We start from the raw sequence: 12,585 nt of genomic DNA, 5'->3' as shown, positions 1-12,585 counted from the left end.
TCCTCCCCAGGCCTCACTCATCACCTCCCAGTTTCTTAATTTATCCATTCCCCTATCCATCTATTTTCATCCTCACCAGGTGTCACTCTTCACCTCTCAGTTTCTTACTTTATAAACTCCCCTATCCATCCATTTTCCTCCTCCCCAGGTCTCACTCTTCACCTCCCAGTTTCTTACTTTATCCACTCCACTAACTATCCATTTTCCTCCTCCCCAGACCTCACTCATCACCTCCCAGTTTCTTACTTTATCCACTCCCCTATCCATCCATTTTCCTCCTCCCCAGGCCTTACTCAGCACCTCCCAGTTTCTTACTTTATCCACTCCCCTATCCATCCATTTTCCTCCTCCCCAGGCCTCACTCATCTCCTCCCAGTTTCTTACTTTATCCACTCCCCTATCCATCCATTTTCCTCCTCCCCAGGCCTAACTCATCACCTCCCAGTTTCTTATTTTATCCACTCCCCTATCCATCCATTTTCCTCCTCCCCAGGCCTCACTCGTCACCCCCCAGTTTCTTACTTTATCCACTCCCCTATCCATCCATTTTCCTCCTCCCCAGGCCTCACTCATCACCTCACAGTTTCTAACTTCATCCACTCCCCTATCCATCCATTTTCCTCCTCCCCAGGCCTCACTCATCTCCTCCCAGTGTCTTAAATTATTCACTCCCCTATGCTTCCATTTTCTTCCTCCACAGGCCTCACTCTTCACCTCCCAGTTTCTTGCTTTATCCACTCCCCTATCCATCCATTTTCCTCCTCCCCAGGCCTCACTCATCACCTCCCAGTTTCTTACTTTATCCACTCCCCTATCCATCCATTTTCCTCCTCCCCAGGCCTCACTCATCTCCTCCCAGTTTCTTACTTTATCCACTCCCCTATCCATCCATTTTCCTCCTCCCCGGCTCTCACTCTTCACCTCCCAGTTTCTTACTTTATCGAAACCTCTATCCATCCATTTTCCTCCTCCCCAGGCCTCACTCAGCACCTCCCAGTTTCTTACTTTGTCCGCTCCCCTATCCATCCATTTTCCTGCTCCGCTGGCCTCACTCAACACCTCACAGTTTCTTACTTTATCCACTCCCCTATCCATCCATTTTCGTCCTCCCCAGGCCTCACTCATCAACTCCCAGTTTCTTACTTTATCCACTCCCCTATCCATCCATTTTCCTCCTCCCCAGGCCTCACTCATCACCTCACAGTTTCTAACTTCATCCACTCCCCTATCCATCCATTTTCCTCCTCCCCAGGCCTCACTCATCTCCTCCCAGTGTCTTAAATTATTCACTCCCCTATGCTTCCATTTTCTTCCTCCACAGGCCTCACTCTTCACCTCCTAGTTTCTTGCTTTATCTACTCCCCTATCCATCCATTTTCCTCCTCCCCAGGCCTCACTCATCACCTCCCAGTTTCTTACTTTATCCACTCCCCTATCCATCCATTTTGCTCCTCCCCAGGCCTCACTCATCACCTCCCAGTTTCTTAATTTATCCATTCCCCTATCCATCTATTTTCATCCTCACCAGGTGTCACTCTTCACCTCCCAGTTTCTTACTTTATCCACTCCACTAACTATCCATTTTCCTCCTCCCCAGACCTCACTCATCACCTCCCAGTTTCTTACTTTATCCACTCCCCTATCCATCCATTTTCCTCCTCCCCAGGCCTTACTCAGCACCTCCCAGTTTCTTACTTTATCCACTCCCCTATCCATCCATTTTCCTCCTCCCCAGGCCTCACTCATCTCCTCCCAGTTTCTTACTTTATCCACTCCCCTATCCATCCATTTTCCTCCTCCCCAGGCCTAACTCATCACCTCCCAGTTTCTTATTTTATCCACTCCCCTATCCATCCATTTTCCTCCTCCCCAGGCCTCACTCGTCACCCCCCAGTTTCTTACTTTATCCACTCCACTAACTATCCATTTTCGTCCTCCCCAGGCCTCACTCATCAACTCCCAGTTTCTTACTTTATCCACTCCCCTATTCATCCATTTTCCTCCACCCCAGGTCTCACTCTTCACCTCCTAGTTTCTTACTTCATCCACTCCCCTATCCATCCATTTTCCTCCTCCCCAGGCCTCACTCATCTCCTCCCAGTTTCTTAAATTATTCACTCCCCTATGCTTCCATTTTCTTCCTCCACAGGCCTCACTCATCATCTCCCAGTTTCTTACTTTATCCACTCCCCTATCCATCCGTTTTCCTCCTCCCTAGGCCTCACTGATCTCCTCCCAGTTTCTTACTTTATCCACTCCCCTATCCATCCATTTTCCTCCTCCCCAGGCCTAACTCATCACCTCCCAGTTTCTTATTTTATCCACTCCCCTATCCATCCATTTTCCTCCTCCCCAGGCCTCACTCGTCACCCCCCAGTTTCTTACTTTATCCACTCCCCTATCCATCCATTTTCCTCCTCCCCAGGCCTCACTCATCACCTCACAGTTTCTAACTTCATCCACTCCCCTATCCATCCATTTTCCTCCTCCCCAGGCCTCACTCATCTCCTCCCAGTGTCTTAAATTATTCACTCCCCTATGCTTCCATTTTCTTCCTCCACAGGCCTCACTCTTCACCTCCCAGTTTCTTGCTTTATCCACTCCCCTATCCATCCATTTTCCTCCTCCCCAGGCCTCACTCATCACCTCCCAGTTTCTTACTTTATCCACTCCCCTATCCATCCATTTTCCTCCTCCCCAGGCCTCACTCATCTCCTCCCAGTTTCTTACTTTATCCACTCCCCTATCCATCCATTTTCCTCCTCCCCGGCTCTCACTCTTCACCTCCCAGTTTCTTACTTTATCGAAACCTCTATCCATCCATTTTCCTCCTCCCCAGGCCTCACTCAGCACCTCCCAGTTTCTTACTTTGTCCACTCCCCTATCCATCCATTTTCCTCCTCCGCTGGCCTCACTCAACACCTCACAGTTTCTTACTTTATCCACTCCCCTATCCATCCATTTTCGTCCTCCCCAGGCCTCACTCATCAACTCCCAGTTTCTTACTTTATCCACTCCCCTATCCATCCATTTTCCTCCTCCCCAGGCCTCACTCATCACCTCACTGTTTCTAACTTCATCCACTCCCCTATCCATCCATTTTCCTCCTCCCCAGGCCTCACTCATCTCCTCCCAGTGTCTTAAATTATTCACTCCCCTATGCTTCCATTTTCTTCCTCCACAGGCCTCACTCTTCACCTCCCAGTTTCTTGCTTTATCTACTCCCCTATCCATCCATTTTCCTCCTCCCCAGGCCTCACTCATCACCTCCCAGTTTCTTACTTTATCCACTCCCCTATCCATCCATTTTCCTCCTCCCCAGGCCTCACTCATCACCTCCCAGTTTCTTACTTTATCCACTCCCCTATCCATCCATTTTCCTCCTCCCCAGGCCTCACTCATCACCTCCCAGTTTCTTAATTTATCCATTCCCCTATCCATCTATTTTCATCCTCACCAGGTGTCACTCTTCACCTCCCAGTTTCTTACTTTATCCACTCCACTAACTATCCATTTTCCTCCTCCCCAGACCTCACTCATCACCTCCCAGTTTCTTACTTTATCCACTCCCCTATCCATCCATTTTCCTCCTCCCCAGGCCTTACTCAGCACCTCCCAGTTTCTTACTTTATCCACTCCCCTATCCATCCATTTTCCTCCTCCCCAGGCCTCACTGATCTCCTCCCAGTTTCTTACTTTATCCACTCCCCTATCCATCCATTTTCCTCCTCCCCAGGCCTAACTCATCACCTCCCAGTTTCTTATTTTATCCACTCCCCTATCCATCCATTTTCCTCCTCCCCAGGCCTCACTCGTCACCCCCCCAGTTTCTTACTTTATCCACTCCACTAACTATCCATTTTCGTCCTCCCCAGGCCTCACTCATCAACTCCCAGTTTCTTACTTTATCCACTCCCCTATTCATCCATTTTCCTCCACCCCAGGTCTCACTCTTCACCTCCCAGTTTCTTACTTCATCCACTCCCCTATCCATCCATTTTCCTCCTCCCCAGGCCTCACTCATCTCCTCCCAGTTTCTTAAATTATTCACTCCCCTATGCTTCCATTTTCTTCCTCCACAGGCCTCACTCATCATCTCCCAGTTTCTTACTTTATCCACTCCCCTATCCATCCGTTTTCCTCCTCCCTAGGCCTCACTGATCTCCTCCCAGTTTCTTACTTTATCCACTCCCCTATCCATCCATTTTCGTCCTCCCCAGGCGTCACTCATCACCTCCCTGTTTCTTACTTTATCCACTCCCCTATCCATCCATTTTCCTCCTCCCTAGGCCTCACTCATCTCCTCCCAGTTTCTTACTTTATCCACTCCCCTATCCATCCGTTTTCCTCCTCCCTGGGCCTCACTCATCACCTCCCAGTTTCTTACTTTATCCACTCCCCTATACATCCGTTTTCCTCCTCCACAGGCCTCACACATCACCTCCCAGTTTCTTAAATTATCCACTCCCCTTTCCTTCCATTTTCTTCCTCCACAGGCCTCACTCATCCCCTCCCAGTTTCTTACTTTATCCACTCCCCTATCCATCCATTTTCTTCCTCCCCAGTCCTCACTCATCACCTCCCAGTTTCTTACTTTATCCACTCCCCTATCCATCCATTTTCCTCCTCCCCAGGCCTCACTCATCATATCCCAGTTTCTTACTTTATCCACTCCCCTATTCATCCATTTTCCTCCTCCCCAGGCCTCACTCATCTCCTCCCAGTTTCTTACTTTATCCACTCCCCTATCCATCCATTTTCCTCCTCCCCAGGCCTCACTCTTCACCTCCCAGTTTCTTACTTTATCCACTCCCCTATCCATCCATTTTCCTCCTCCTCGGGTCTCACTCTTCACCTCCCAGTTTCTTACTTTTTCCACTCCCCTATCCATCCATTTTCCTCCTCCCCAGGCCTCACTCTTCACCTCCCAGTTTCTTACTTTATCGAAACCCCTATCCATCCATTTTCCTCCTCCGCAGGCCTCACTCATCACCTCCCAGTTTCTTACTTTATCCACTCCCCTATCCATCCATTTTCCTCCTCCCCTGGCCTCACTCATCACCTCCCAGTTTCTTACTTTATCCAAACCCCTATCCATCCATTTTCCTCCTCCCCAGGCCTCACTCATCACCTCACAGTTTCTTACTTTATCCACTCCCCTATCCATCCATTTTCCTCCTCCACAGGCCTCACTCATCACCTCCCAGTTTCTTACTTTATCCACTCCCCTATCCATCCGTTTTCCTCCTCCCCATGCCTCACTCATCAGCTCCCAGTTTCTTATTTTATCCACTCCCCTATCCATCCATTTTCCTCCTCCACAGGCCTCACTCATCACCTCCCAGTTTCTTACATTATCCACTCCCCTATCCTTCCATTTTCTTCCTCCACAGGCCTCACTCATCTCCTCCTAGTTTCTTAAATTATCCACTCCCCTATCCTTCCATTTTCTTCCTCCACAGGCCTCACTCATCTCCTCCTAGTTTCTTACTTTATCCACTCCCCTATCCTTCCATTTTCTTCCTCCACAGGCCTCACTCATCTCCTCCTAGTTTCTTAAATTATCCACTCCCCTATCCTTCCATTTTCTTCCTCCACAGGCCTCACTCATCTCCTCCTAGTTTCTTACTTTATCCACTCCCCTATCCTTCCATTTTCTTCCTCCACAGGCCTCACTCATCACCTCCCTGTTTCTTACTTTATCCACTCCCCTATCCATCCATTTTCCTCCTCCCCTGGCCTCATTCATCACCCCCCAGTTTCTTACTTTATCCAAACCCCTATCCATCCATTTTCCTCCTCCACAGGTCTCACTCTTCACCTCCCAGTTTCTTACTTTATCCACTCCCCTATCCATCCATTTTCCTCCTCCCCAGGTCTCACTCTTCACCTCCCAGTTTCTTACTTTATCCGCTCCCCTATCCATCCATTTTCCTCCTCCCCAGGTCTCACTCTTCACCTCCCAGTTTCTTACTTCATCCACTCCCCTATCCATCCATTTTCCTCCTCCCCAGGCCTCACTCATCTCCTCCCAGTTTCTTAAATTATTCACTCCCCTATGCTTCCATTTTCTTCCTCCACAGGCCTCACTCATCACCCCCCAGTTTCTTACTTTATCCAAACCCCCATCCATCCATTTTCCTCCTCCACAGGTCTCACTCCACCTCCCAGTTTCTTACTTTATCCACTCCCCTATCCATCCATTTTCCTCCTCCCCAGGTCTCACTCTTCACCTCCCAGTTTCTTACTTTATCCGCTCCCCTATCCATCCATTTTCCTCCTCCCCAGGCCTCGCTCATCACCTCCCATTTTCTTATTTTATCCGCTCCCCTATCCATCCATTTTCCTCCTCCCCATGCCTCGCTCATCACCTCCCAGTTTCTTACTTTATCCACTCCCCTATCCATCCATTTTCTTCCTCCCCAGGCCTCACTCATCACCTCCCAGTCCCTTTCTTTCCTCTTCCTCTCCTGTCCTGTTGAAGGGTCTTGGCCCGAATCATTAACTTTTTATTCCTCTCTATAGATGCTGCCTGATTTGCTGAGCTGCTCTAGAAGTGAGTGTGTGTGTGTGTTGCTCTGGATTTCCAGCATCTGCAGAATCTTTTGTGTTTATGATGTGCTGAAAGGCCACCAGCCCCACCATTAACTTACAAACAATATATCTCTCCTTCTCTCTCTCTCCCTCCCTCCCTCTCCCCCTCATTAACTTACAAACAATGTATCTTTTCTCTCTCCACCTCCCTCTCTCTCCCCCCTCCCTCCCTCTCTCCCTCATTAACTTACAAACAATATATCTTTTCTCTCTCCCCCTCCCTCTCTCTCTCCCCTCCCTCCCTCTCTCCCTCATTAACTTACAAACAATATATCTCTCCTTCTCTCTCTCCCCGTCCCTCCCTCTCCCCCTCATTAACTTACAAACAATATATCTCTCCTTCTCTCTCTCCCCCTCCCTCCCTCATTAACTTACAAACAATATATCTCTCCTTCTCTCTCCCCCCCTCTCTCTCTCTCCCCTCTCTCCCTCTCTCCCTCATTAACTTACAAGCTATATATCCTTCTCTCTTTCTCTCCCCCTCCCTCCCTTCCCCCCTCTCCCCCCTTCCTTCTCATCAGTGAAACTCACACCACCTAAACTGAATTTTTAAATAGCAAAACAAGTGTTTGTTTTATTTATTTCAGATCTATGGCGTCTGCAGTGTTATGCCTCCATATAAACAGTGGTTCTGTCTCCTCGCTGCCAGCAATCAAATACTCGGCCCACCTGGGACTTTCTCTCCTCTAACTGGGCAGAAGATACAAAAGCCTGAAAGCACATAGCATGAGGCTGAAGGAAAGCTTCAGCATCTCCCCCCCCCCCCCCAGCTCCACCACCGTTATACAACTATGTTCAAATCCCTAGTTCAGAAGATGCACTACTGACCTCACAATCAACCTCGTTATGATTTTGCACCTCAATGTTTACCTGTGCTGCCCTTTCCCTGTAGTCTGTTACACTTTATTCTGCATTCTGTTAGTGGTTTACCTCGATCTACTTCAACACACTGCGTAATGATCTGATCCACATGAACAGTATTCAAGACAAACTTTTCACTGTTTCTCAGCACACGTGACAATAATAAACCAATTCCAATACCAATTTAGTTAATTTCTTAATAAGGTAATCTTTTGTGACTCCAGGTTAAAAAAATATGTCTAAAATAAGAGGCAGGAAATTCTGTATTCCAAACTTCCTATGAGAAGGTAATTGCGAGTCGCGTTTTTGCCTCACTGCAGTCCTGCTGATGAAGACGTTCTCATAATTCTTCAGAGTGTGGTGTCCCAGGATTTAGACCCAATACTGGAGGACTGGCAACACACACAAAGTGCTGGAGGAACTCAGCAAGCCTGACTGCTGATGAAGGGTCTCGACCCGAAACGTCAACTCTTTACTCTTTTCCATAGCTGCTACCTGGGCTGCTGATGCACCATCAACAACTCTTGCAGGCGTGAGGTGAGAGATAGGCTTTTATTAGCTGGAAGAGAGAGCACTATCAGCAGCAAGAGACCATCACACAACATCCTGGAGACTGAGGGAGGAGCAGTGCCTCCAATCGCCTTTATACCGGGGTCTGTGGGAGGAGCCACAGGAGCAGTCAGCGGGGGGGGGGGGGGGGGGGGGGGGCAAGTCCAGACAGGTATATGTAGTTCACCACAGCTGCTGAGTTCCTCCAGCATTTTGTGCGTGTTTCTTGGATTTCCAGCACCTGCAGATTTTCTCCTGCTTGCTTGTGGAGGGACTGCCATTATAGCTCTGAAAACATCCATAGATGTCGGGCTGTCCCAGACAGTGGGTCCTGGGATCAGATGTCTGTGCAAACAGAAGGCAATGGGACCAGTGTGCTTGGACTTCAAGCCTGAAGTTCTAGGTCCCATCTTCGGCTAGTCTGGGGTCAGAGCCCAAAGGTCAATTGTTAAGTCCAGAAGTTGAAACCAGATGGAACACAAGAAGATAAAAGTACATTCCCTTCACTTTCCATAAAGATCATCTTTATTTGTCATGTACATCAACACAGAGTGAAATGCATTGTTTGCATCAATGACCAACACAGACTGAGGATCTGCTGGGGTCACTCACAAGTGACCAACGTAGCATGCCTACAAGTCAGTAACCCTAACCGGTACATCTTTGGACCGTGGGAGGAAACTCGAACATCCAGAGGTCACAGGGCGAGCATACAAACTCCTTACAGACAGTGGCGGGAATTGAACCCCGATCTGCTATCGCTGGCACTGTAAAGTGCTTTGCTAACCACTGTGCTACCGTACCTGTACTGATAAGTCAACCCTGAAAGGTGCATTTAGCTCTTTTTATTTTTTTTATCTAGAGATCAGCAGGGTAACAGGCCATTCTGGCCTAAGGAGCCTGTACTGCTACACCCATATGACCAATTAGCCTACTGCCCCATACATTTTTGGAATGTCTTTAAAAATTCAATCTCACTCAATGCACTGTGTAACGATTTGACCTGTATGGACAGTATATAAGACAAGATTTCCACAGATCACAATAAGCTCATTCCAATTCCAATTTTACTGTTCAGAGTGGATTCCCTATACGCATCTTGCCCTCTAGTGGCCAATGCTTGAACACCAGGCACATCCTCCCGACCGCTCGTTCTTTCCGGATTGTCCTTGATTCAAATAAACTCTAAATGAGCAAGACCTTCAGTCCATTGTAACTGGAACCTGCAAGGAAATGTCACCTTACCACCCCAGGCATGATTTTCCATCCAATAATTCTATAAAAGGAACTACAATGCTCAAGAAACAAGAGAAAAAGTGCTGATGCTGGAAATCCAGGCAACACACACAAAGTGTTGGAGGGACTCAGCAGGCGAGGCAGCTTCTGTGGAAAAGAGTGCAGTCGATATTTCCAGCCGAGAGAACATTCATCAGGACTGGATTGGAATAGGGCCAACATTCCATGTGAAAATGCTGATCTTTCAAATTCAATATCCTGGTCTTCCCCATGATCTCTCTTCCTCCCCTAAAAAACAGAAATCTTTACTGAATATATTTAAACATTTTTCCACAGCAGGTTTCCATGGTTGAGAATTTCATGGGTTCACCACTGGTGAAAACTCCTAACCCAGGCTTAAATGGCTCACCATAAAACCATAAGACATACGAGCAGAACAAGGCCAGTCATCTCACTTGAGTTCCATCATGGCTGATTTATTATCCCTTACAACCTGTAACCTTTGATGCCCTAACCAATTAAGAACCTGTCAACCTCTGCTTTAAATATACCCAGTGACTTGGTCTCCACAACTGCCCCTGGCAATGAATTCCACAGATACACCACCATCCGATGTTCCTAAGAGCAGCATCCAGTGCTCCAACACTTCCTGACCTTCAGCCCTCTGTATTCCACCTTTGACCTAGGTTCTGTTCAACATGAACTCTGTTCTTGCTGAATTGCTCTGGCCCCCCTCTGCCCACCTTTCCAATCAGCTCCTTAAACAGCTACTAGTTGCTGAAAATCAACTTAGCCCACCCAGGGGATGTTGCAGTAGTGGAAAGATTCACTCCTGACTTTTTGATGAGACATCCCTTCTCTCGGTTGTAAAGTTCGTAATGGGCAAAATTTGTCTCTGGGTATGAAAACAGACTCCGTATTCATCCCCAAATCAAGCAGCTTTTACAGACACCTTTTACCAATGAATCTGTTGCTGTTTTAAAACACCCAGCACTTAAATTGTAAAAACTCTTTGAATTCAGCATGACCTCTGTCTAACCTGGTCTCACCTGTCAGCTCTTTTCCCCACTTTTTTATTCTGGCTTCTTCCTTCTTCCTCTCCAGTCCTGGTGACGGGTCTCAGCCCAAAAGCATCGACTCTTTATTCTCTCCATAGATGCTGCCTGACTTGCTGAGTTCCTTCAGAATTTTTCTGTGTGTTGCTCAAGATCTCTGGCATCTGCAGAATCTCTTGTGTTTAAAATTTCACAGCATGTCAGTAATAATAAACCTGATTTTATCATTGAGCTCATCTGCAACATAAATCATTGAGGACCTCCGTCATCCCGGCCATGTTCTCCTCTCACTGCTGCAGGTACAGGAGCTTTAGATACCACATCACCAGGTTCAGGGACAGTTGCGAAGATTCAGCATATTATCTAAAACTTTGATAAATTTCTCTAGATGTGCAGTGGGGAGTAAATTAACTGGCTGCATCATGTTGGTACGGAAACACCAATGTCCTTGAATGGAAAATGGCCCAGGTAAAGCCCTCCCCATAAGTGAGCACATCTACATGGAGTGCTGTCATAGGAAAGCAGCATCCACCATCAAGGACTTTGACCATCCAGAACAGGCAGGTAGGCAGAAGGGATGGGCTAGTTTTATTGGTAAAAAAAATTTCAAATTCTTAGGAAGAGATGACATGGGTTTGGAATGGGAAATCCTTGTAGGTAGAGCTAAGAAACTGCAAGGGTAAAAGACCCTGATGGGAGATATACACAGGCCTCCAAACAGTAGCAAAGATGTGGGCTACAAATTACAATAGGAGATAGAAAAGGCAATGTTATGATAGTCACGGGGGATTTCAATATGCAGATAAACTGGGAAAATCAGGTTGGTGCTGGATCCCAAGAGGGAGAATTTGTAAAATGCCAGCAAGTTGGCTTTTTAGAGCAGCTCGTGGTTGAGCCCACTCAGGGATCAGCTCTTCTGGATTGGGTGTTGTGCAATGAACCAGAACTGATTAGAAAGCTAAAGGCAAATGAACCCTTAAAGGCGATCATAATATGATAGACTTCACCCTGCGATCTGAGAGGGAGAAGCTAAAGTCAGGTGTATCAGTATTACAGTGGAGTAAAGGGAATTACAGAGGCATGAGAGAGGAGCTGACCAAAGTTGATTGGAAGGGAGCACCATCAGGGATGATGGCAGAGCAGCAATGGCTGGAACTTCTGAGTAATTCAGAAGGTGCAGGATAGATACATCCCAAAGAAGGAATCTAAAGACAGGATGACACAACCATGGCTGACAAGGAGAGTCAAAGCCCATATAATAGAGCAAAAATTACAGGGAAGGTAGAGGATTGGGAAGATTTTTAAAACCTACAGAAGGCAAATAAAAAAGTCATTAAGAAGGTAAGGAAGGAATACAAAGGTAAGCTAGCCAAAAATATCAAAGAGGATACCAAAAGATCCATCAGATATCGAAAGAGTATAAGAAAACTGAGAGCAGATATTGGATCACTGGAAAATGATGCTAGTGAGGTAGAAATGGTGGATGATAAGAACTTTCTTCACTGTGGAAGACACTAGACTAGCAGTATGCCGGAAGTTTGAGAGTGTCAGGAGGCAGAAGTGTGCGGAGTTGACATTATTAGGGAGGTTCTTGGGAAAATGAAAGGTCTGAAGCCATATAGGTCACCTGGACCAGATGGCCTACACCAGGGTTCTGAAAGAAGTGGCTGAAGAGATTGTGGAGGCATTATTAATGACCAAGAACCAATAGGTTCTGGCATGGTTCTGGAGGACTGGAAAATTGCAAATGTCTCTCCACTCTTCAAGAAGGGAGAGAGGCAGAAGAAAGAAAATTATAGGCCCATTAGCCTGACCTCAGTGGTTGGGAGGATGTTGGAGTCAATTGTTAGGGATGAGGTCTCTGGGTACTTAGAGGCACATGATAAAATAGGCCAAAATTAGCACGGTTTTCTTAAGGGAAAGTCTTACCTGACAAATCTGTTGGAATTCTTTGAAGAAATAACAAGCAGGATAGACAAAAGATAATCAATGGATGTTGTGTTCTTGGATTTTCAAAAGGCCTTTGGCAAGGTTCCGCACATGAGGATGCTTAGCAGGTTAAGGTCCTGTGGTACTACAGGAAAGACACTAGCATGGATAGGAGATTGAGTGTCAGGAGGCAAAGAGTGGGAATAAAGGGGGCCTTTTCTGGTTAGCTGCTGGTGACTAGTGATGTTCTACAAGGCTCTGTGTTGGGGCTGCTTCTTTTTACTTTGTATGTTAATGATTTGGATGATAGAATTTTTGGCTTTGTGGCCAAATTTACAGATGATACAAAGATAGGAGGGGA

This window comes from Hypanus sabinus, chromosome 8 (genome assembly GCF_030144855.1).
Source record: "Hypanus sabinus isolate sHypSab1 chromosome 8, sHypSab1.hap1, whole genome shotgun sequence".
Lineage (NCBI taxonomy): Eukaryota > Metazoa > Chordata > Chondrichthyes > Myliobatiformes > Dasyatidae > Hypanus > Hypanus sabinus.
The sequence above is the reverse complement of the archived record's forward strand: the minus strand, read 5'-3'. Positions refer to the sequence as shown.